At 35.1% G+C, this 24,548-nt stretch overlaps 1 pseudogene; it reads right to left on the bottom strand.

The window, feature by feature from the left end:
• Positions 1–1,310: 1,310 nt before the first annotated feature.
• On the bottom strand, positions 1,311–4,204 carry LOC149423313 (uncharacterized; annotated as a pseudogene).
• Positions 4,205–24,548: the final 20,344 nt, after the last annotated feature.

Below are 24,548 nucleotides of genomic sequence, written 5' to 3'. Positions count from 1 at the left end.
CTAAAATGGCACTGTTATTGTTAAATTTTATTCTCTGCTTTTGTGTAAACCGTTTATTCTTTATTTCATGTTATGTAATTAATTTTTTTTAAAGGAACACAATAGGAAATTTTATTTTAAGTTTATTATAGTTAAGCGCACTTGAAGTGAAACAACACAAAACTGCGCTATATAAATGTTATGTTATTATTATTATTAAAGATTTTCTTCATGTTTCTCACCGCAAATTGTTATTGGCAGCTATCTTTATGTATGATTGAAAGATTCAACCCGAACTAAATGTAAAGTAGACAGTGTCTTAAGATAAATAAATCTTGTTTTTATTTTAATGTGCGACATCTGTTGACTTTTCTGCAAGTCTAGGGTGATTTTTTTTTTGCATTTTTTACCATTTATTTATTTTTATTATTTACAAGCGGATAATAACGGTGGTTACTTAGTCTTAACCCCTCTGGCCTCTGCCATATTCTGACAGTAAGTCGGAAATCGAGTATCTCCGCTTTGCAATAAAATCCAAATAAATGGAATATTTCTAAACGCATTCGAAATTTTTAAAAAAAATCTGAAAGGTGATGAAATACGCTTTCAAATTTTATTATCATATATAAAAACATCGTTTTTGAAATATTAAATTTTTTAATACTAATATAAAAAAAGTTTTACGTTTTTTTCGTCTAAACACTTAACTAAAAGTACTGATAACGTAAAAATAAATTCAAATTATTTTTGATAAATGGTGTAAATCAATTTTTGGTCTTTTCTCACAAAAAAAAAAATACTAAAAAAATCGCGAAGTTTCAAAATACAGTCAGAAAATTTGGCTTCATAGAAGTGTACATTATTATTTTTCTCAGTAGGGGTTAAATACACTTATTTTTTAGAGTGGATGCAATTTCAAACGCAATATTTATAAGCACTGCACACTTCTTGTAGATGCAAGTCTTATTATATCCTTTGTATAGTTCTGTATTTGCGAGATTCTTACTTCCACCCTGAGTGTACATTATGTGAATCAAATATATTCAATGAGCAGATAGTACGTATATAACATCCCCGGAGCATCAAATAAATGTGATTTAGCGTGGAACAAACAACGTGGAAATGGAGGGTTGTACCTGCCCAACGAAAAGAATTGTTCGGAAAACATAAAATATATGAAATGGTCAAGAAATATGTTTGTACGGTATTGACTCTTCGTAATAGAAATCCCATAGTGAACAAGAATAATAAAAATAAACAAAACATTTAGAATTGATTGGTGTAACATGAAATTCAACCTCAGCGGGGAGAAAATAACTAAAATGAAATAGGGTAAGGAGTACAATGGTTGGCACTTTATGGTAAACTTCCAACTTGATACCCGATTTTGTGTTATCATTGCAAGTTTTTAAAAATATATTTATTACAGTTGACTTGTTCAACAATTGAGTGCACATTTTCAATGTTGCCTGTCTTTAATTTTGCTTGCGTTTTTCACTATAGTGAATCAAATCGCAAACATATAAAAAGTACAATCATTGGCACCCACGATACATTAATTGGCATTGCAAGAAGTATAATCATTGGCACTTTGTGTTATATATTATTTTTGTAAAGAAAACTTTTTTTTTCAGTAAACTTTATTGAAAGAGGATACAATTCACAAAGAGGATAGATTTTACTAAAAAATTATATTTTTCAAATATTAAAAAAAACTGCGGTAGGTGGGTATTACGTACTTCTTTTAAGAAATTTCAATCTTCTTTTAGCAAAACTTCAATAATTTCGCTTTCCTAAAGATTTTTCGTGTCATCTGGTAGACTTTGAATATTATTGTCATTTCCAGAAACGGGTTTTTAACTATAATTTTAAATGGTTTTTTGAGTGTCACGCATGAAATGATTTTTATTTTAGGTTCAACAGATTTATGTACGCTTGCACTGTTGGTTTGGAAAATATTATTCGATGTTGATGGTTCATTTTCCTTTCCTATTGATTTTTCCTTTTCAGGAAGAGTAATTATTTGTAATTTTGTAGGTTTTTGCACGACGTTACAAGAAGTTTTGGAATGAAATTGTGTTGAAGTCGAACCATTCTTGTTTATTTTATCATTTAATTTTTTAAAAATCGTAAACAGTGTTAAAAAATCTGATGATTCATTGTCAAATTAGTGTTTCTCAAATATTTTAATTTTTTCATCACCAACAATCCTTTTAAAGTCTTCTTAGTTCAATAAATTTGTATTTTCTTGTGGTTTTTGTGATGGTGAGGTTAATCGAGTGAGAGGATGGTTAGATTTCCCCAAACATTTGGAATAGTCCAATGCATTTGGATTCCAAGGGAAAAGTTCACAAGCTTTAAAACCATTAACTACAACAGTCTTGTTAATAAATTTTTCCAAAACAATCTTAAGGATCGGACCGAAGTCAGTTTTAGTAAGAAATTTTGAAACGTTAGTTCTTCTCCATTCCAAAACGGCCCTTTTCCATGCATTTTTCATTGGTTTAAATGCAGAAACATCAGCAGGCTGCAGAATACGGGTTGCATTTGGATATAAAGCTATTAATATTATACCCAATTCTTGACACAGCTGACTTAATTCAAAAGTTGTGTGACTCTTGTGACCATCGAGAAACAAAATTACAGGAAATTTAACGAGTGATCTACACAGATGCGGATGAAGGACATTTTTTTATTTATGAAATGAAGATGTCCCCTTTCATCCATCCATTTTCAGACAATCCTATTCCCCATTCGCTTGGTATAGATCGAATGATATCTTGTCGCATTCTTTTTAGAGGAAAAATTACCATTGGTGGAGTTATCTCACCATAAGCTGACAAAGTAAACATTACTGTTAGACATGATTTACTTGGTGCGTGTTCTACTTCGTAAACATTCCTTGTACGCTTCATAGCCAGAACCTTAGAATTTTTGGGACATAACTTTAAATTAGTTTCGTCACCGTTAAATATACGTTTTGGATCATTTAATATTTCAGTTAAATCGTTTTCATGTAAGTAGTCGTAGATTTGTTGAAACCAGCGTCTTATGTTTGTTTCTGAAACAACCGAGCTCGCTGAAGTTACTGCCTCAGCAGTTCGGGTACAAATTTTAGGATGTCTCCGTAAAAATAATTTATACCATCCTTCCCCAGGGTTGTTGTTAATAAATGCATTTGGTCGAGGATTTTTACTGAGAAAATATCGCACGCTCTCCAGAATATCTTCTTTTCTTCGTGGGAAACCTTTCTGACTGCTTGTACTAATCCACCGAACGAGGATAGACTCTTATTCTTCTGCTAAAACTGTTGCTGGTCCGGGTCTTGTCTTAACATATTTTTCACTTAATCTAAATTGAATAGTGGACCGTGGATTGTTGAATTGTTTAGAAGCGGCTTTTTTCGACATACCACTTTTCACAGCATCTAAAGCCTTCTGAATGTCGTTCTCCTTGTATTTTTTGAAATACTTTAAATCAGCAGGAACTTTAGGCATTTTAATTTGATATCTGTAAAAAACACAAACAAAACTAACTTTAATAAATAATTTTAAATCAATTAATGGTGTAAACTTTAGTGTGTATCATTGGCAGTGTAAATATTGGCACACCTATCAGTATAGTGATTGGCATGCGCAGGTTACAGTGATTGGCACTGCTAATAATAATACTTTAATTAAACAAATGTATGTTCTAAATTTAACTTCTGAATTTAAGCAAAACTACATATCAATTGTCTAAAAAAACACAATTTATCAATTATTATATGAAAGTACAGTGATTGACATGCATGCCAATGAATAGACCTCCATACAAATGTAACACACAATCATTGGCACCTGGCAATTATCTTATCCAGGCGCTTAAACTAAATAAGGATGGCAAAGAAACTCACCTTTGGCCTTTATTTACAACACAATACTCTAAAATATATCAATATCTTGTAAAAACTTGAAATAATTATCAATATAATGGAAGACTTACCTTATGAAAACAATAAGAAATTTTGATAAAACGTGATGAGCACTACCCGCGTCCACGGATCAGTTGACAGTTGAAAAATGTGGGCCTGTGTATGAAATAAATTATGCCCATCTTAAAATAGGATAGTGTGGGAACACAATACGTCTAAAATTGGGAAATACTTCTCGCCGTAGCCACTAATATTACTGTTTCAATTCAGGAGTGCCAATCAATGGGGGGGTGCCAGAGATAGTACCGTTTACCCTACTGTTAATTTATTAAAAATCTAGTCGAATTATTCGTTTTCCTTGGCGGAGAAAAACGATTCTATTAAAAAGTAATAACATGCCAATTTTTTGATAAAATATTAGTCATTCAGAATATATCGAGAATACGTGTTATTTTGCTAATAAATGCGACAATATCAGTATGTCAATATCAATATCAATATTTGTATGAACAATTGTTCCGCCGTCGTCATAAATCATTCGTTTTTAACCGATACATTATTACAAACTATTTCAAATCATTCGTTAAAGGCCTGCAGTCCCGTTTTTAACACGAAAACGAATAATTTGTTCAATTTTTACTAAATTAACAGTATTTTTTATTTGTAAGTTTTCACCGTATATTGTTATAATATTGATGCCTAATAAATAAAAAAAGGTTAACATTATACACTTCGTGAGCGATTTTTTGCGAAATTTGTAACGGTATTTTCTTTATGTTCCTTCCTAATAGAATTTTTTGGGTTTTCCTATCCAATACAGCCAATACGCATCGCTAAACGTCAAGCTAATATATAATGGCAAGCAAAATTTATCATCAGTACTAATATTTTCAACGCCGGCTAACGGCTATTGTTTAGCACTATTGGCGCCTAGTAAATGAAAAGGTATTCACTTCGTGGACGATATTATGCAATTTGGAAAAGTCTTTTGGTTAATACCTTCCCACTAGATGTCTTTTTGGATTTTCCTAACCGATATGGCTGACACGTAGCGCCAAACATCAAGCAAATATATAATGGCAGGCAAAGAACAGCACATAGCCGTTTCAGCGTCATTATTTTAGTAATATTTGTCATCCCCTAAAATGTTTTCAACGGGCTCAACTGATTAATAACGTTATATAGGGATTATTTTTACTAATTTACACTTGTCACGCGCATATTTGATCTGTTTTATTTAGCTTATTAATACGAGTAATATTAATGTTTTACTTACTTATTATGCAACTAATTGAATTCATTTAAAATAGCATTAATTAATAATGTTATGTTGGCAACACATTTTAATAGTTAGTGTTGGTAAAGGAATATTTTTTTTCAATAAACAATATCACAAAAATATTGGCTTTAGTACATAAATATTAGATTTTTCAAAATTTCTTTATTGAGGCATATAAATATTTTTCTATAACACCTAACCATATTTCAACATAGTATATTATATTCTTACGAGTAAAGGTGAAAAAATCTATTGTCTAGATATATTTTTAAAATACTAATTAAAGAGGTGGAGAAAATTTATGAAAGGGCTTCACTGAGTAAAACTGCACTATAACATAAGAGCACTATAATATAAGAGCACTATAACATAAAAGCACTATAACGTAAGAACACTTTAAGATAAAAGCACTATAATATAAGAGCACTTTAACATAAAAGCACTAAAACATAAGAGCACTTTAACATAAAAGCACTAAAACATAAGATCACTTTAACATAAAAGTACTAAGACATAAGAGCACTATAACATAAGAGCACTATAATATAAGAGCACTAGAACATAAGAGCACTATAACATAAGAGCACTATAACATAAGAGCACTATAACATAAGAGCACTATGACATAAGAGCACTATAACATAAGAGTACTATAACATAAAAAAAAACAGTTCCATGGAAAATGATAATAAAATTATATCAATCCATAAATAAATCACTAAACATTCAACTGCTCCCAATCGTCTGGACTGGAGCCAGGGAGACTATGTCATCCTCAATTGGGGTATGTTGTAAGGCTGGAGGTAGTGGGGAAGGGAAAGATATGGGGCAGATGAAGGTGGGGGAATACCTGACTATTCAGATTTGGGCATCAAACACGGCTAAAGCCATTCCAAGCAACGTTTCACGCCCGCGACCTTCGGATTGCTATTCAATTTTCAACAGTTGAAAATCTCCAACGGTATAAGCGTTGAAGTTGGATCGAATTATCTTAAACACCCAGTACTAGTCCACACTCTAGATCAGGGATGGCCAACAGGTCGACCGCGGTCTACCGGTCGACCGCGAAGCGTATTCGCGCGAAGGACTGAATAAGGTACCTACTCACACGCTTCGATCGCATCGCAACAACGCAATGGTAGTATCGTTGCGTGCGTGTGCGTGAGTCAGTCAACTAAATGCGGCTCGCCTCGCTCCGCGCGTAGGTAAGTTATATCGCTGTCTCTTTTCTTTTCATTTTGCATTGTTTTCTCGTGGCTTTGTTTCGTGGGGAGCTAGCCTAGCCAGTACCTACTAGTGTCGACTTGAGTGCGCACGGATCACATTGAACTTGTTATGTGGCGATAATAAAAATAACGTAGGGACTTGGACTGAAATTCTGACTTTGTTTTTTATTGACTATTCACTATTATAAATATCAGAATGAGTGGGCCATCTAGTTCGAGTGCTAAAAAAAGTAAGATTTGCCCTTATCACAGTGAGTGGGACGTCCCAACGTCCCACCCTTATTTTCCTATCCGAAACTCAGATAGCCGAGCCGCCAGACTCCTCCTATCTGGACTGCCCGGGCTTTACCCTTGCAAGCAAGTTCCGACTCAAAGGAGGAGTCTGCCTCTATAGTCGAGCTGACGTCAACTGTGTACGACTATTGAGTCTGGAAAACTCCAGATTTGACGTAATGTGGGTGCGCATCAATCTTGCCAGTACGGCAAGATTCTACGCATGTCTATACCGCTCATCGAACCATAGCGAATCAGACACTTCCGAGCTCTTCAAACATTTGAGAGATACTATTGATGATCTCTTGCCCCGCTACCCTTCGGCCGAGTTTATTGTTCTGGGGGACTTCAATGTTCATAACGAACCATGGTTGAAGTTCTCAGGCCCAATGGACTCGGCTGGCCGACAGGCGGAATCCTTTGCCATTTGCTAAGGATTAGAGCAACTGGTTCAGGAGCCTACAAGGGTTCCCGATGTCCAGACTCACCGTTCCAATCTGTTAGATCTATTCTTAACTACTGTGCCACACGGTTATAAGATTGACGTCACAGTGCCTCTGGGATCATCTGACCACTGCCTAGTGACGACATCAATCCCCGTTAGCCTGAGACCAACCAATAAGAGGCTGAGGAGAAAAGTGTGGCACTATAGGTCAGCAGATTGGTTCGGTATGCGGGCCCATTTCAACGCTTTTCCGTGGTCAGCTGTTTGTTTTTGGACTTCGGACCCTTCAAGATGTGCCCGGGAGATTGGTGAAGTCATCAAATCGGCGATGGATGGCTTCATACAATCGACTACTAAAGAAACTGGTGTGGGCTCAAAGCCGTGGTTCAGTCGACAATGCTCCGAAGCAGTTCGACGAAAAAACGCGGCTTACCGAGCCTACAACACATCTCGAACGCCCGAAAGCAGATCAGCATACAAAAAATCGGCAAAGGAATGCAAGAGAATCATTAATAGGTCAAAATTCGAACACGACCTGCAAATCAGCAAAAAGCTGGCTCCCTGCCCGCATGGCAGCAAAGCATTCTGGTCCCTTGCGGGCTCAATAGGTCGGAATTTTTACAAACCCAGTTTGCCACCTCTTACCAGACCTGACGGCTCACTAGCAAACACCGCCACCGAAAAGGCTAACTTATTAGGGAAAATGTTTGCGGAAAACTCGACCCTCGATGACGGAGGTGCTGTTCCGCCGTCGGTTCCTCACTTCGGCTTCTATATGAAAAAACTGAAGATCCGGCATCGGGATGTACTCCACGTTATACGGGGGCTCGATGTTAACCAAGCTAGTGGACCTGATGGAATACCTGCCCTAGAATTGCAGAGGTGTGCTGCGGAAATAGTTCCAGTTTTGAAAAAGCTCTTCAAAATGTCCCTGAAGTGTGGCACTGTGCTCTCTGGTTGGAAAAAAGCGGTCATTCACCCTATTCCCAAGAAAGGTGACCGCTCCAACCCGGCCAACTACCGCCCCATAGCGATCACATCAGTTCTGTCCAAAGTGATGGAACGTGTGATCAACGACAAACTGCTCACATACCTCGAGAAGAACAAAATTATCAACGACCGTCAATACGGATTCCGGCGGAACCGCTCGTGCGTTGATCTTCTCGCGTATGTGTCGCATGTTTGGGGGCGGTGCCTGGAACGTCACGGTGAGACCCAAACGGTCGCACTAGACATATCCAAGGCCTTTGACCGGGTCTGGCACCGAGGACTTGTCAACAAATTGCCTTCTTACTGACTTCCCTCATCCTTATGTACGTGGATGGCTGACTTTTTAAGGGATAGGTCGATTCAGGCAGTTGCTGACGGTTTCACCTCATCCACACACTCTATAAATGCTGGTGTCCCACAGGGATCGGTTCTGTCTCCGACTTTGTTTTTGTTGCACATCAATGACCTTTTGACATGTGCACCGATTCATTGTTACGCGGATGACAGTACAGTTCATGATAGCTTTTTGTTTGACAAGCCCCCAAAGGGCACACAAACTCCGACGGCTCGGAGGGCTTTGAAGCAGTGAATGGACGGTTATCTCGAGAGTATTTCTTCCTGGGGTAAAAATAATCTCGTCGAATTTAATGTTTCAAAGACCCAATCCTGTCTGTCTAAAAGGGATCCAAATGATAATCTAGTCTCCTTCAACGGAAGCAATCTTCCGAACAGGCCTTCCATTGATATGCTTGGTATAACAATAAGTGACCAGCTCAGGTACGGGGGCTCCATCGAAGCCAGAGTAAAGTTGGCCTCTCAGAAGCTGAGCGTACTGTACAGGGCCGCAGATACTTTAATAGTACACAACTGCTGACCCTGTACAAATCGCAAGTGCGCCCTACTGTCGAATTTGGCAGCCATCTTTGGTCCGGAGCCCCTAAATACCTGAAAAAACCCTTGACTCTGTGCAAAAACGGGCGGTCCGTTTGATAGATTCCCCAATCTTAACAAACGGACTGCAATCTTTAGAGCACAGGCGTCAGGTAGGTATGCTGTCCTTGTTCTATCGGTATTACAATGGAAGATGCTCTGAGGAACTAGCGTCATTAATCCCTTCGGCACCGGTGCGTAGTCGGGATACACGCCAAACGCGCGCGCAACATTTGTACACAGTTGAAATTTGTCACATGAGAACGGGTCGCTTCTACGATTCGTTCTTAAGTTCAACAGCTCGGCTGTGGAACGAACTGCCGGCCTCTGTGTTTCCTCCCTCCTACAACATGGGACTCTTCAAGACCCATGTTCACTCCTTCCTCTCCACAAAAAGACCCTTCACACAGCATCCCCAAAGATGACATAGGCCCTGAGGGAAATTATTTTCTTCAGGGCCTCCTGTGTGGAGTTAATATAAAAATAAAAATAAATAAAAAAAGGATTTTTTTTATGGTCGAGGACAAATGTGTGTGTCTAATTTGCAACTGAAGTGTAGCGTTACCGAAAAGAGCAAATTGTGAAAGGCATTTTAAAACTACACATTCCAAATACGCCACTGATTTTCCATTTGGCAGTGAAAGCCGAAAGATAAAAGTACGCGAATTAAAAAGCAATTTAAGTAAACAACAATCTTTTTTTACGAAACCAGACTCTAAATCAAAAGCTGCAACACTGGCGTCATTCACTATTACAGAAATATTGATAAGATGTAAGAAACCTTTCAAAGATGGAGAAATGATTAAGGAAGCCATGCAGAGAGCTGGAGAAAAACTCAACTAGTTAAACCTGAATCTTCAAGGGAAAGACAGAACCGTCATTGACATGATAATTTTGATTACAACTTTTAAAAATCTAATTCAAATGCATGCAATTCAATTAAAACGAAACGAACTTAAAATTATACAAACATGGAAGAAGAATGTATGCACAATTCCAATCGAGATTTTAAAACTTTCGCTGAACAGTTGGAAAATTCGCACCTGGAGTTTGAAAGCAGGTTTGCGGATTTTGCCGCTCTCGAAGAAGTACTAAGTTTAATGGTATCCCCATTTTATGAAAATATTGATATTGACAGCTTAACCGTTAAAATCGGTAACTTAACCGATACTGAATCTGTTGTGGTCGAAGAAGAAAATAAAAATTAAATTGAGAAGCGACATATTTTTGAAAGCTAAGGCATCTGGTAGTACAGATTTTTGGAAACTGATTTGCAAGAAAAGTTTCCATGCCTAAGAAAGGTAGCTTCATATTTGACGTCGTTTTTCGGTTCTACCTATCTTTGCGAATCAACATTTTCAACGACGAATGCAATAAAAACCAAACATCTCTCCAGCATAACAGATGCCTACTTAACTTCGTGTTTGCGAATCGCAGTTACTTCGTACATTCTCCAATATGATAGGCTTGTGGAGAATATGCAGTGTCAAAAATTCACCTTAAAACGCAAATAGTAATAATTAATAAAAGTAATAAATAAATAATTTTTAACGCAAGTAGACCGAACAGGTCAAAAGTTTGGCCACCCCTGCTATAGATAAAACCGATCGTAAGTTTTTTCTATTGATTTCTGTTTTCTAATGATAATAAAGTTTTCTGGCTGTTAAGATTTAGTAATTAATTAACAATCACAAAAAATACAAACTCCAAGAGTTGAGAAATCCAAGAGATGGGCAGAGACTTCAAAAAGAATCCTTCACTCGAACATCCAGATAAAGCACAAAGCCGGTATTGTGGTTAGAATACCAAACAATTATAGCCATTATAATCAACTTTAATTTAAGGAGAAAGGAAGAGATAAATAGAATCACTAAACTCGTTATCAAACGTTGATTACCTACCACAATGCTTTTATCTTTTGCCATTAATCCTTACAAAGTATCCTTAACGAGCATTTTCAAAGGATCCAATAATTTGTTATCTCCAAACTTATTGAGTTTAAACAAATAGAGGATATTAAATTAATTTCGCGGAAATTCAATTTCATATTGAAATAATTTTTTTCTTGGTTCAAAGGTACATAATATTTAAACGTTTTTTTTATTGTGAACTTTATTTACTGAGGTATTATTTTCAACCAACTAACTAACCCGGAGGGCGTACCGCTACAGAACTTTCTTCTCTACAGAATTTTATTTAGTGATAAATTAAAGATTTCCACTGACTTTTTATAATTATTTTCCTTCATAAGTATTCTGGGCCATGAGGAATACATATGGTAGTTAGTCCCAGATTTTTTGCAACAGAAATCAATCCCGTTTTCTAGTGTTACGTGGTGAAATCAAAAACTTGATCAATGCAATGCATTTAGGATTTTATATACTTAGAAAACACCAAGTCAGTGAAAATCCTCAGGCACAGGCAGTGACAATTTAAGCAAATTAAGATTATTTTAAATAGTGTTGTAGTTCAACAAAATTACTGGACTACCCGTGTTAAAACTTAAAAAACGTATGAATTTATTTTGTATTATTTCAATTGCTTATGCATGAATATTGTAAAGTGGGTTCCAGTGGGGAATTGTACTCACGTTGACTTCTAACTAATGCTAAATATACCAGTGGAATACACTTAATATTATTAAAATTTCTAGTTAACCTGTTTTTAAATCCCAACATTTGTAAGTCTTAGTTAGAGATTTCCGTTGTGTGGTTAATATATGACAGATTTTGACTGAAAAGTGATTCCTTAAATTCGTGTTAATATATCAAAAGCAGTTGTAGGGTAAATTATGGGGAGTTCACATCTCCCGAAAATAAGTACAACATAATTTTTACCTACTTTTTGTGAGGCTGGTATCATTATAAACCTGCGCGCGGTCCGTTTTCATATAATGATTAATTTTCACACAATGTCTTGTAATATTGAGCCAAAGACCAATACATATCGCCTACGTAAAATTGTATCTACCGCTTACCCAATCAAACTGAGCAAGTATTAAGTTCGAAATAAAGTCAGCTTGATGACATTACACAGGAAAAAACGCATTTGATATTCAGATTTTCTAACAAGATACTTGGAAGGCTTAAATACTGAAAGATATTTATATATTAGCTGCTCGGGTGCAGATCAAGTAAACTGACAAAAATAAAATACATGTCGTTATTAAAGCGTTATTCAAATAACAGGTATCACAATAATGCAGAGGTCACACGAGGACAGGTCATTTCTATCTTGTCCCAGCTACGCATCCATTGTCCTAGAGGGAACAGTAGCTTGTAAGACAGGACAATGAACCAATACATTATCTGAAAGATAGACAGACAAGCTATTTCCGCGGATAGCTTCTTAACCCCACCACAGCGCTTGGCCGCGTTGTCCGCGTGTAAACGCGTTTGGACAAGACAGTAGGACAAGAGAGCCAGTCGCCGTGTACGTATCTCTGCTTTCGGCACTCTTTCTCGGCTTCAAAATATCGCGTAAACACAAGATTTATCTTGGTATAAAACACCTAATATTTTTCGTGAACTCGCTCGTATTGCGCATCGTCGTGTATCCACTTTGTATTGTCCTCAAGTGATCCCGGCATAAGTACTTCTAAAATTGTAGAAGTTAAACAAGTAGTCATAACAATATAAAAGGTATACCTACAACACGAAAAGTTGTTTGCGAAGGGAGGCTCGGTAAGAGTAGTTTCGCACGCGTTGCAATAATATTCCCTTTCGCTTTTTGCGCAGACGTGCGTGAAATTTGTTTATGTTTCAAATAACAACCAACTTAAATAATGCTTATTTGTTTCTCAACAATATTTAAGTGCTGAGGAATGAAGATTGGAGCTGGAGGTTCCTCCCAGAGGGACCTAAGATAAACCTGTTTTGATCGAAGAAACTATTTCTCTACAAAATTGAGAATATTTCAACATTAAATAATATCTCTAGGATTCACTGTGTATGACGTAACCTTTTTTTAGATGCTTTTGTAAACCTAAATAAGAATGTTTTTTTTAATTAACTGGAGTAAGAATAAAATTAACGTTTTTAGTGATATCTGGTAAAAAATCGTTAATTTGTGTTCCTCGAAAAAGCCACACGGATAAAAATTAGTATTGCTAATTCATTACGAATCGCTTCAATTTAATGGTAATCAGGTTAAAAACGGGATTGCAGGCATAAAGAATGAATAAACAAGTTTCCTGACAAACTTTTATTAAATGACGTATATATTATCACGATGTAACAATACTCGCAGTGACAGCAGTTCGTGTTTACACTTTGCTCTTGCAAAAAAACTAAAAAAAACCTCCGAATTCGTGTGCAAACAGTATTTATATGGAAAATTTAAGTGCCAAAAAAGTTTATTTGATAAAACAGTAATAAAATAATACTATTCTAGCGGATTCTAAACATTTTTATCGAAAGTTTTAAAACAACCTAAGATTGTGTGTTTGTTCTCATTGAAATGTCCATCCCACCGATGCCTGATGAATGCTGCCATCGGCGTAAAAAAAGAATGCTAGATAAGATGACGTCCCCATCACAAAAAAAGGCCTCGGGAATGATTTCTCCAGTGGTTGAAGATGAGGAATCTGACGGAGCATCGGACTATTCCGACGTGTTTGAAAATGATAGTGAAATCCCAGTGTCCTCAGTACAGATACTGAACGACACTGAAGCAAGTCTAAGAGCACTCCAAGATGTCCTTGCTGAAAAGCAGTCAAGAGTCTCAAAGGATCAACAACTGCGGATAAGCGCATATGTATCCGCTGTATTCAGATCAGTTTCACAGCTGTTATTGGAACGAGAGGGTTTCAAAGCTGATCTGGCAACAGTTAATGCCAAATTAATAGTGGCAAAGGGAGAGATCGCGATTGAAAAAGCAGAAAACCAACACAGGTTAGAAAAAATATTGCAGTTGGAGTCAGATCTAGGACCAGTGATGCGTAGAGTAGCCGATGCCACGGAAGCAAGCCTATCGTTTGCCGATATTGTGAAAAATGGCCCACAGAAGATGATACCATCAATCAACCGCTCAGGACTTAACGTTGGGACCCCCAAACCTGCTGTATGCATCTTCCCAAAGCTGGATTCTACAAAAGATAGCGACGATACGAAACAGCTACTAAAAGATACATTACGACCATCAGAACTTGGAATCCGTGTGACGGGTATTAGGAGAATCAGAAACAAAGGCGTTGTAATCCATACTGCAACACAAGAAGATCAGGATAAAATACTGAAAACCCCATGTCTAGCAAACTCGGACACTCTAAGCGCTCGATTACCAACAAAACGGCTTCCAAGGGTGATTTTCTTCAACGTTCCTCGTGACCTAACGGACGAGTGCTTCCTAAAAAATGCCTTAGCAGGAGCCCAGGACAAAGCAGGCCTAGATTTCGCAGTAAAAAGTTGCAAGCTAAGTCACCTTGCTGGCGCTCGAACTGGATCAACTTGCCACCGGGTCTTCGAGGTTCCTGCCCACATTCGTCACGTGCTGGTGGAGCAGGGGAAAGTCTTTGTGGACTGGAATGTGTGCCGTGTTCGTGACTTCATTGGACTTACAGTGTGCTCCAAGTGCCAAATGATCGGACATTCCTTCAAGTTTTGCAAGGACCAGCAAAGATGTGGACACTGCGCAGGCGAAGGTCACGCCCGGATAAACTGCCCAAAAGCCGCCGCCGAGCCTGTCTGCGCCACCTGTACAAGATTTGGGAAGCCCGCTGCACATCCGACTGGAGACAAGGACTCCTGCCCGGCCTACAAGGCTGCCCTTGCCAAGGACTTTGCAACTATTGATTATGGCGTCTAATTACATTGAAGAAGATGACGAGGTAGATTACGAAAATACTCACAATTTCTGTGATTGGCTAAAGTTTCATAGCAACTACAATATGGAAAATATTAATATTGTTCAGTTGAATGTTAGATCGATTTATAAATACTGGGATACTTTGAATGTCTACTTAAATACTTGTTGGAAGCATATTCATGTGTTAATGTTATGTGAAACGGCTATAACACCGAATCTTGTCTGTCTGTATAATATTCCTGGATTTAATTGTTACAACTATTGCCGAACTAAAAAATCTGGAGGAGGTATATTGCTATATGTTCGAAATGAATTCACATTTCAACAGAAAACAATAGAAACAAATCATTTTGAATGTGTGCTTGGCTCTATGACACTTCCAAACAAGAGTATTTTAAACATCATAGCAATATACCGCCCCCCCAACTCTAGCCAACCACAATTTCTTAATGAAATATCTGCCATTCTGCATACTATAAGCCCCAAAGAAAATGTTTTACTTATAGGAGATATTAATCTAGACTTGTTAAATTGTCAAAACCCTATTATTATGGCATATGAAAATATAATGTCGGATAATTATTTAATCAAATGTATTTGTGACGTAACTAGAGAAGCAGTTTTAGCAGGAAAAGTTACTCGTACTTGTTTAGACCACATATTTGTCCGATTTAACAGTGGATGTAAACAAAGCGATTCTCTTTCCTCATGTGTATGTAATAATATTACTATAGCTGATCACTTTTTAACTGCAGTTAATATTAAATATAGTGCAAGGAAAGAAGCCCCAGAACACGGGGAAAGAATTTCGTTTTTATCGCAAAACAAAATCGACAAAAACATTCATAATTTTAAGTGGCACTCCTTGCTTGAGGAACAAGATTGCAATATACTATATAGTAAAATTAAAAACAACTTTAAGAATTTGTATGAACAGAGTAAAATCGTTATGAATTATAAACCCAAAAAAAGACCTCTGTCAATAAAACCTTGGATAACTTCTAATATCTTAGAAAACATTAAAAAAAAAGATTCATTGTACAGAAGGTGGAAGAATTTTCCTAGCAATCAATTCTTTGAATTGGAATATAAAACTTTCAGAAATAAGGTGACAAAAGAAATTATTAAATGTAAGTCTACCTTTTTTAACAATAAATTCAAAAATTATTTTGGAAATACAAAAAAAACTTGGGATGAAATAAATAAATTATTAGGACGCAAGTCCAAAAGTAGTTGTGACGAAATAATCTCGAAATATATGTTAAATACGAATAATGAAGAAACCGTAGCAGATAAGTTTGTTGAATATTTTACAAATAGTGTTAACTCTATGATACATAAATGTGATTATTTAGCATCGACCGTCAGGCCGAATGAAGTGCAACATAGTATGTACCTACCCAGAGCTACCTGCCAAGAAATCAATATTATTGTTAGCAAATTAAACAATTCAAAGTCACCAGGGATTGACAACATTCGAATGTTTGACATTAAGACACATATTAATATTTTAGGGCCTGTTATAACACACTTTATCAATTTAATTTTATCGCAAGCAGTAATACCAGATGAACTAAAAAGTAGCATCATTAGGCCAATTTACAAAGGGGGCAAACATACAGATATTCAAAATTATAGGCCAATAAGCATATTGCCAGCCCTAGAAAAAATACTTGAAAAATACATTTCCATAAAACTTAATAAATATCTAGAATCTTTCTCTTTGTTGGATCCCAACCAATATGGATTTCAAAAGAAAAAAAGTACGGAAATGCTGCTTCAGGAATTTTCAAATCACATAAATTATGAATTAAATCTAAAAAAACAAGTTTTGGTTTTATTCATAGATAACTCTAAGGCATTTGATACCATTGATACAAATAAACTATTAGAAACACTGGAGGCAATAGGAATTAGAGGAAAGCTGCTAGTTTTATTAAAAAATTTACTAACTGATCGACAAATAAGAGTAAAAATTCTTAAAAAATTTAGCAAAAGAAAATATATCTCAACAGGTGTTGCACAGGGGTCAATTCTAGGGCCAACCCTTTATATTATTTATGTCTCAATTATGAGAAAATTGTTTTCATTTGTTAAACATTTTGTATATGCAGACGATACGGCGCTCGTAATATCGCACGAAGATCTGGTTACTGCAATGAACCTTATGCAACATGATTTTATTGCCCTACTGAAATGGTCGCATGATGCAGGCCTCTTTATAAACGCCAAAAAAAACTAAAATTATGCACATCAGATCTCCACACGCCAGATGTAATGTAATTCCTTCATTATATACACACACATTTGCCTGCATACATAAAAATGTTGCACAGCCCTGTTCATGTGAAACCATTGATTTTGTCAAAAGTTATGTATATTTGGGTGTTACTATTGACTGCTACATGAAATGGGATGTACAAATTGCTAATGTTTGTAAACGTCTACGAGCTATTGTGGGTAGGATTTATAAAATAAAATATTTTGTGCCTATAAGTACTTTAAAGTTAATCTACTTATCTCTGGCTGAATCCACTATACGTTATGGAATTACTTCTTGGGGACATTCTTGTAAAACTAATGTAAGCTATATACAAACATTACAAAACTCCATTATAAAATTGTTAATCCATAAATATGACAATCAACACAGAAGTAACATTAAATTAATGTACAAGTCTCTGAATATTTTACCTGTCAGAGGATTATTGTTTTATAATATTGTAAGTCAACATGTTATATTGTCTGATTCATTGTATAGGGAAAGAGTTTGCCATAAACATAACACAAGATTCACTCAAAATGAAGGACTGGTAGTTCCGAAATGTACTAATAAATATGGTGAAAGAACTTTAAACTATATAGTACCCAAAATGTTTAACTTATTACCAATGACAATTAAAAATAATAACATGTATACTGCTAATGTTAAATATAATCTAAGGAAATGGTTATTGGATAATAATGATCTATACTGATGCCCCTGAAATGGAATTCATATTCTTAGAAAATGGAAAAACAATTATTTTGTAATACCTGACTACCTACCTCTATTTATGAAACTATTGATGTACTTGTTGATAATACTAATTTGTTCATACATTTATTTTTACTTGCTTATTATATAAGGCTTTTATGCTACTATTTAAACTTTTCTGCAATGTAACCAATTTATGTAATTATGTACCGTTCAAATTGTATCTTATGAATGTATAAATGTTGTCTCTATGTCCCTGCTGACAAACTACATAAGTAGTTTAGCGGGTTTAAATGTGAATAAATAAAAAAAAAAAAAAAAAAATGCCGGAACACGTTTTCATGAAATTCCGAATATTTTCGCATTTCGTCATGATATGCATGCGCATTTTCCTTGAAAATAAATACAATACTTTTAAGAGATTCTTTATAAATTAGCAATATTAATTTTATTATCGAGGTGTAGATAAATAAATAGTAGATTTATAAAACGGACCTTTTCACAAAGGCAGGAGTGTTTCAAACATTCGTCATATTTGATGTCTAATTCAAATTTGTCGAATTATGGTCACATTTCAAGCATGACGATCATATATGTATGTTTGTAAGATGATCACATTGGTTAAAATTAATGTAAAAATGAAATCATTTAAATGTAAAAAAATTAAATTGGGCGGTTAGATGGTTTAATGGTCATCAAAATGTAATTTGAAACACCTCAACCCAAATATGTCTTGTTTTAGAAATGTAGTAAGTCGGTCACTGTTTGTGACCATTGCACTCGGTCCGTCCGATGGCCAGTTGAGAGGTTAACTAGTTAGGTATTTTATATAATTTCGGATCTTTTTGAATTGACGTATTTTCAATTACTTAGTAAATTGTAATCTCCTATAACAAAATACTACAAAATCATTTTTGCATTGAAATAACAACAATAAATTCTTCAATCACACTTAAGCGTATTCTTAACCACTTTGTTGTATTCCTCGAGAAAGGTAGCGGCGCGTGCTCACATGTTTGACACGATCCGAACTTTTATCCAGGATATTTCCAACGCTCCAACAAATGGCCTCACACGAAACACAAAAATTTTTCAACATTCCTTAAACGCCTATTTACAACTGACATAACGAAATGGCGACGTTTTTCAACGCAGAGCAAAATGGCGCCCAACGTGGGGCTGTCCGTCGTGCCCCGCTGAAATATGGCTCTTCATTACACGGAGATAAAAATGTGTACATCATCTTATGGCTGATGGGTGCTGCGATTACCCTCCGTCAACCCCACCCCCTAACCCACCCTGCGGGGGGTCGCACCAACAAATTGGGAACATTTCTCTCGCATGTTCCCCATTTCGCCTCGTCCTACTCGAGCTGCGAATGATATCACGTGCCCTCTCATATTATTCAAGCAAGGGGCACGGACTAAGCCTAAACGAGAATCGTAAAGGATTACTAAGGGTGCCTCTGCGACACTGATGAGATAAACCGAACATGCGTTGTAGGCTTGTTCGTTTACCCTAAGTAAGCTCAAAAATTTTCAACTACAGTAAATCAATTGCGATTTCCTGTTTGTTTCCCATGAATCGAAACGTCTCATTTGGATTGATTGGTTGATCAGTTTTTTTTTTGGAAACAATGCTTCTAGAGATTTTTTTTCATGTTGTATCTCGGCAGAGGACAACCCTTTTTCTCATCAAACAATTGAAAACTGTGCGAACAAACAACATTAGGTAATATCCATTTACATTGTCATGTAAGTGGATATTAATTCTATCATCATTAAAAACACTAATTCCAGTTCTGTCTGTGATAGATCTCAGTGGCAAAAACAAATCTAACAAGCAACTACAAATACTACATTCGGGTAAAAATAGCTTCCTATAATATTGCACTAAACACAGCAACAAAATCCCACTCTCATTCAAAACTTACAATAATGTTATAACGTTTAAATCTCAAATAAAAAGCTAGGTAAAAAACTTAGGGAGATAAGAAAGAGACCATATTTATACTGACACTAATTACAGACTTAAACCGAAACTACTCAATGAACAAAAAAAAAACCACGTAATAATATTTATTTTTATTTCTGGAAAGACACTATTTAATGTATCTAGAATTTACTTTATATTATTTATACTACTAAATTTTAATAATATGTAAGTAAAATCCACAGCACGGGAGATCCCAGTGAGGATATCATTATCTTTTAAAAAAGGAAGATTAATAAAACACGACGGGTTGTTTCGGAGAATTTGAACAATTCATCAAATTTCAATGTTCATTTTCGGGTTCTGTGAAAGACCTATTCAAGTTCTGTTATTATATCATTGTAGGCTAGTTGCTTGACAAAACTGAAATAAAAACAGAACTTGAAAAAATCATTCACAGAACTTGAAAATGAACGTTGAAATTTGATGAATTGTTCAAATTCTCCGAAACAACTGAAACACTTATTATTATTCTGGTTCAATAAACTTGGATGTGCTTTGAATTTAACGTTTTCAAAATATCTGATTGTTTGAAGAATTACGATAAAATAACAGATTGTTTGAAGAATTACGATAAAATAACTGATTGTTTGAATAATTAAGATAAAATAACTGATTGTTTGAAGAATTACGATAAAATAACTGAACGTTTAAAGAATTAAGATAAAATAGCTGTTGTTTGAAGAATTAAGATAAGCGATAAAGTACCACAAAAATATTTTGATTTTGTATTCGAAATGTGTATTTCTTATGCTTAAAAATCTTAGGGTTAAGCCTGGCAAGTAAAGTCAGATTCTGCTTCTAGTTTGCATACATTGTCTTTGCTGGTAATTTCGTAATGCATTATTTTCAACACGTCCTTAAGTGGAAGATTCTTTCAGTGTTGTCCTGGAGAAATGCCAACTACCATTCAGAATTGAAACATGAACAGCAATAATAACAGGCCGGTTAGTTGGTGAGTTGACCTAGGCGTCGTGAGTTCAGTTACTCAGCTGGCTAAGTCTCCATCACGACACGAGCAAGATGTTGTACTTACTGTTGTAATCCAGGAATGTTTATCTCTATTGTTAAATTTTTTCTTCCCACTCTTTTTGTTCTCCCAGGCTCACTACATTTCTAAAAATAGTGATGTGGTAGTTCGAAAAATTGAACAGAGATAAATTCTTGTGTGGTGGTACAGTGGCGCACCAAGGATTTTGTCTAAGGGGTCCGATTTAAAGAATAAAAATATCCTAAGCATTATTATTATTTTGAAATAAATAAAAGTCGTAAGCATTGATATACTAATTGTTTTTGTGTTTAATTCATAGAATTCCATTTTTTTAAAATTTAATATAAATAAAATTAAATAATGTATGATTATTAAGTTCTGCAATATTTTGGTATTTATGTTGTTACAGCTGTTTCCGCTTTTCTAATATCATTTTCAAACTGTATTCTTTCATGACAGTTGGCCTATTGACACAAAATGGCCTGGAAAGCCAAAACAACTGTAAGAACAATAAAAAGCAAAATATTTGTAGAACTCAATAATAACATTACAGAATTTTAAAAAATAATTTAAAATAAAAAATAAAAGTGAACATTGTTTTTACAAATGTTCTTATGTACATGTGAACAACGATATGCTAATTAAGAAATATTCAGGATTCTACCAGATCTACACCGACGGATCAAAAAAACCGGATCAAGTTGGAGCTGCCTTCATTTCAATACAAAACAATTTTACACATAAAATAAAACTGAATAAAAATTGCACTATTATGAATGCAGAATTGATAGCAATCAAAGAAGCTGTGGAGTATTCAATTGAAAATAACTGGAATCAAATCTAAAAGCGCGCTTCAACATATCAAAAGTGTTTCAAAAGGAATTGCCTGCAGAAAGATAGCCTACAATATTGCAGATCAAATAATGCGGCTACAGCAGAAAGGTATGCACATATGCTTGCAATGGATTCCATCTCACGTAGGAATACATGGGAATGAAAAAGCGGATTTGTTAGCAAACGAAGCATGTGTGAATGGACACATGTATGACTGGAAACCAGATGCCGAAGATTACTGCCAAAAAATTAATTTAACATGTAATATGATGTGGAATCAATATTTTGAGACTTTATCTACCAATAAGGGTATATGGTATAGAAAACTCCAAAAGGAACCGTTAAAAGAACCCTGGTTCACTGAGGTTAATCTGAAAAGATCAGAAATGAGAATAATTTTTAGATTAAGATCCGGACATGCACTAATGGGAAGAGTATTGTGTTTGATGTGCCTCTCTGAATCTCCAATGTGCTCAATATGTGAAGAAATTGAAGATGTCCAACATACATTAACAAAGTGCATTAAGTATGAACAACAGAGAGTGACAATATTGATGACCTCGGACCCATCGGAAATTCAGAATTTAATAGCCTCAACAGAGTTCTATGCCATATCAAGAATCATGAAATTTATTCGATCATGTAAATTGGAAAATATTTGAAAGTGTAATCTTGGACAAAAGGCACCTTTTAAAGAACTTATAAATTATAATTACAATATTATAATATTGTAATTTTAAAAACAGATGAGGCAAAAAATGACAACATTATGTGAGTCAGAAGCCTCGTTAATAAATAAATAAAAAAATTAAAAAAATACATGTGAACAAGCCAATTTCAAAAAGGTAGGATAAAGAGTTCTAAAGATTTTGCCTTTTTTGAAGCCGCACAAGAGTCCCAACTGACATATATACACTAACATTATTTTTATCATGAATTATCTTTTTCGTTTTTTTTACGAAAAAAAAGTTTTTTGTGCACACTTTAATTTTGAGTAGCAAAATTACTTTTTAAAATACGATGACTGGCAAAGAAAAACATTATTTAATCCTCGCAAGGCTCAGTACGTTTTCTATTTTTTTTCACCCTGAGGTGCAGTCCAACGACTGATGATACACATAAACAATATTATAATAAACATGGACGAAATTTTCTGATCCGTTTCTATAACTTTCCTGCCGCGAGGTGAATTTCACAATAATTAAAAAAAAAATTATCATGAATTACACAAATCTTCTATAATTAACAGAACTTAGCCAGTATCTTCCAATTGAAACCGTTATTAAAAACCACTTCAAGTATGACGCACGCATAGAATGCTATATTACTTATTCTTAGAAAAACTTTTATAGATTTACATATATTTTTAAATAGATAACGACGAAGCAATATATTACGTGATAAAGCAACATGGAATAACGTGCAAACGTTCTACGCGCATAAAAGTCAGTAATAATAATATAGAAAACCAATCTTTATCAAAAATATCGTAGCCTGGATAAAAAATCAAGATATTCACTTTATTCAGAAGATTATAATTCCAAACCAAACATAACCAAAATATAATAAGTAAAATTAAATATTATACACGTTCTTCAAGAATTATCCAAAAATTCATTCACTCACATATAAATGTGTTTTTATGTTTCAATATATGTCTGTGAAAAAAAAAAATAATAACTTTCTACCACAACACATAAATACCTGTCACCCTTAATCACAAACACGTTAACACCTCAGCACAGGTTCTCCTAGTGATGTGTTCACGTAACAAACAATATCACCCACACACAGTTTTACCTATGTCAACCTTTGTTCTTTATTTCTTCTAACTTTTTTCTCTATACTACAATATAAACCACTGTAATCATTTGTAAAATGTGTATTCAAGAATAGACATAAATCTGTTAATAAATCAGATACAACAAGGCTTCTACGCTTTCCGCTCAAAAGCAATGCGTGCCATCAATCATAAATAATTTCCTCAACAACAGATGAAGCGACAACAGGTAGATCGATTCGCTTCCCCATCATTTCATCATACATCTCTCTAACCCTGATATCTACACCCTACACCGTACACCCTACATTCTACATTCCTCTCTCGCAAGCCGCCGCACCCTTACACCAAAACACCACCCCGTAGATATTTTACGCCCATAAAGTTTGAAAGTTCGTAGTTCAGCGTGTATAAATATATTAAACTAAGCAAATAATGTGAACACTCGCTTATGCGCCGGGCTAGAAAACCTAATGCAAATATCGCTACAGGACTTTTCCCATATTTAATGTAGGGAGATAATACAAACAAAACATAAAGCGACATTACAAACGCTAGACGCTTTAAGACCGTAAAGGAGTTAACGGTTTATATTTTGCGTATATAAAAACAATGCCCTCCGCAAGAAAGCTGTCAGCCGGAAAAATAAAATAAAAATTTTTGGGGAGAAAAGTCTGTTTCAACATGGATTAAATTGGTTAGGCAAAACATTATCGTAAATAATGGGTTCTTTTCATCCTCTTACACTCCTTCTATAGCTATGTTCACCAACCAAAAAGAAAACATTTTGCTTTTGGCAATTTTTAAGCGGATGGTTACAGCTCGCTGTGAAAAAGATTTTTTTTTTTTTTTTTTTTTTCTTTATTCATGAAATATTAATGTGTACAGTTTTTACATGCTTTTCGACTACCACACTAGACACACGCCCGTATTATGGTAGTCGAAATTTATATACATAGGTTTATATAATTATATAAATGTAATATTTGATAACATGTTAATCTAAGTATTTTTTTTCTTACATGCAATGTATGTGTATAATAGGTGACACTTTTACTGGTTCCCCGTTCAGTAGATTGCTCAAGTGTACATCAACCGTATTTTAAACTGTTGATATTAATGAGATAAAATGAA

This window comes from Hesperophylax consimilis, chromosome 6, assembly GCF_061612785.1.
Source record: "Hesperophylax consimilis isolate HC1 chromosome 6, BYU_Hcon_1.0, whole genome shotgun sequence".
Classification (NCBI taxonomy): domain Eukaryota; kingdom Metazoa; phylum Arthropoda; class Insecta; order Trichoptera; family Limnephilidae; genus Hesperophylax; species Hesperophylax consimilis.
This window is presented reverse-complemented; position numbering and strand designations above follow the sequence as displayed.